At 39.6% G+C, this 3,068-nt stretch overlaps 1 non-coding gene across 1 annotated transcript; it reads left to right on the top strand.

The window, feature by feature from the left end:
• Nucleotides 1-997: 997 nt before the first annotated feature.
• LOC142211033 (U6 spliceosomal RNA) lies at nucleotides 998-1,104 on the top strand. The gene has a single exon (XR_012717132.1). It is a non-coding gene; the product is annotated as a U6 spliceosomal RNA (small nuclear RNA).
• Nucleotides 1,105-3,068: the final 1,964 nt, after the last annotated feature.

Raw genomic sequence — 3,068 nt, 5'->3', positions numbered from 1 at the left:
TGATCATATTCTTATAGAAGACCGTTCCCCATTTCAATTTTGGTGATCTCAAAGAGGTTTCACTGCATGTGTCTGTATTTATTGTTCTCCTTAGTAATGTCTATCACATTTGTAGAACTTTTACTTGTATCTATTGGTCCGTCAAGTAAACTGCGTCTCCCAAATCGAGATAGATTTCGGATACGTTTAGAGGGATGGTTTCTAGATATGGGATACTAATGTATAGACAGATAGGAGATAGATAAAATTAGATCTAGAGCGATAGATCATTCTGAGTAGAAACTGTGGCTGTCTGTCTTCGGCACAAATACTTGGACACGGGCTAGTGTTAGAACCATGTGGCCCATTAATTTTGCATTTTCATAACCGAGCGGATCTGTTATAATTGTGGTACATTCAGTCGTTCATGATCATCTCAGTCTGAACTTCATCCCATTTCCATTTGTTCTGATGTTAGATTCAGATAAACAATGTATGTGGTAAAGGAGAAACTAGACTCTCATGAGCAGTCATATTGTATTATATATGTTATATGGCTCAAGTGACACGTGCTATATCACCATAGAGTTGGTTGTAGTTGGATATTTTGGGGTCTCTCTGTGGAAATATTTGAAAGGGATTTCTACAGTTTTTCATGAGCAGCTGCAAAGACATCCAATAGAAGTAATATAAAGATTATAAATGGAAAATAGAAGTTTATAGAATATTATAGTAATTGTTCTATTTTCCAATATAGTATACATGGAGCAGTCTAGTGCCTTCTTGGGCTACGTCATCAATATCAGATTGGTGGGGGTCTGATGTTTGATGTTCCCATCGATCAACTGTTATGGGGAAGCTGTATCCCTCAAAACTACACAGTGTAAGGAGCAGTAGGCAGATAGCTCTGTACACTGTGTAGTGGCTTTTCCTGATTCCTGTACTAACTGGTTACTGATAATGTCTTGGCTCTGCGAAGATGTCTTTCCTTATAATCATATACAGAAAAAACTCAAAAGTGCTCTCTTCGGTAGCACATATACTAAAATTGGACTGATACAGAGAAGATTTGCATTGCCTCTGTGCAAGGGTGACATGCAAATTCATGAAGCGTTCCATATAAAACAAAAAACCCTCAAAAATCTACAGGTGACCTTAAAGCGAGTTGCTCAGAATTAGAAATAAAGGGAATGACTTTATTCCAGAAATGGCACCATGTCTGTTCATGGGCTGAGTCCGGTATTGCTGCTCTTCACTATGTCAATGGATAGGGCTGCACTGTAATGTGACACACACTCGAAGGACAAGCGCGGTTTCTTGTAATCCTGTAAAAGGATGCCTGTCATTAGAAAAAGAGTTGTCTCTGGGGTTCCACATTACCATTCTGCAAAGACCTGATTATTATAATCAGTTTATACAATGCAATCTTTCATTGCAGAACAATTCCTACTCATCAGAGATGACAATAAACACAACAATATTGTCAATTGAAACCTGTTGTTCTAGTACACCACAATGATATCATACAATCAAAACTAATCGGAGCACACAAGACATAGGCATGAGCCATTACACAAAATAGAAAACTGTGTATTATTATGGGAGGTATACACCGCGAAAATCTGCAGCAGCAAAAACATCACCCTATACCTCCCAGGAGTCAGAGCAAATGTATGTGTGCTAAGTCAAGCCCCTAACGCTGTCTGGTCACTCCTATGTCCATTTTTTATTCCATTCCCTTTATGCTATCAGACAGCAATGGCGTCCTTTGTGTAACACAGGGTGATGAGACTGCTGTAGTTCTCCCTACACAGTATAATGCTTCTTTAGTGCATTCCCTCAGTATAATCCCATCCTAGTTTCCCCCATACAGTATGATGCCCCCTTAGTGCCGTGCTGCCCCATATCGCATAATGCCCTATTAGTATACCCACACAGTATAATGCCCATTTAATCTCCCCATATTGTATAATGTTCTTAGTGATCCCACACAGTGTAACGTCCTTTCAGTAGCCATCATACAGTATAATGCCCCCACACAATACAATGCCCCATTAGTGCCACCACGCACGGTATAAGGCTCCCTTAGTGGTTCTGAAGCAAAACCAAATGTAAAAGAACTAATACACTGATTGTTTCCACAGATTAGGACCCCTCTGGTCGGGTCAGCCTTTGCCTGGAGCAACAGGTATAGTGATGTCATTGTGGTTTTGATGGCTAGAACAATTTAATCGCTCTGGTTGCTCCAAATAATTTTTGCGTCTTTTATGGGCTTTATTTTATACCATTTTTATTTCTGGATGTTTCTTGTTTTTAACATCTGGGAAAATGTCAGCAAAAAAAGGAAGGCAAATATGTCTGTTTTTTTTAATATTTTTTAAAAATTTTAATAGCACAAAGTGCTACTAAAAAATAAATAAATTTTACGGTAACTTTTTTTTGAGGTGACAAACAGTTGTGTGTTGCTGGGAGCAGGGCTAGGACCTGTGATGTGGTTTTGGTAGTGACATTTTTTATTTAAATTTAATTTTTTTATTTTGTTTTCTCATTCGTGTATTTTAATTTTTTTTACACATCGTGCCCCCTATAATTTCCAAATGGACCCTTTGGGGGGCATTTTACTTTTTTTTTTTTTTTTAACTTTAACTAGGGCTCACATGTTAGCCCATGTTACAGGAGGAATAGAGCCTCCTGAGCTACACTACAGTTCCAGGCACCCAGTGGACCACATAGCTGTCTGAGTAGAAGGGATGTGACACACACATCTATATACACAAAGTTAAGTGAGTGCTTTGTATACAGCGATCAGAAAGACATGAACACTACCTGGGATGTCTGGGATGTCTGCAATTGCATGATTATGTGCAGCTGCTTAAAGGGGTTGTGCCGCTATGGACGCTACCCACAGGACAGGGGATAGGTGTCCAAAATGGAGGAAGCGGTGTGCTAGGTTTCCCAAGGATCAGGAGGATGGGGGAATAAAAATCCCATTCCCAAGTAATAAGTGGATGTGGTCAGCATGGCGGCTCAGTTGTTAGCAGTATTGTCTTACAGCACTGGGGTCCTGGGTTTAAAACTGACAAAGGGCA

This window comes from Leptodactylus fuscus, chromosome 6 (assembly GCF_031893055.1).
Source record: "Leptodactylus fuscus isolate aLepFus1 chromosome 6, aLepFus1.hap2, whole genome shotgun sequence".
Lineage (NCBI taxonomy): Eukaryota > Metazoa > Chordata > Amphibia > Anura > Leptodactylidae > Leptodactylus > Leptodactylus fuscus.
Note: the sequence above shows the minus strand (reverse complement) of the source record. Positions and strands in the feature narration are given on the sequence as shown.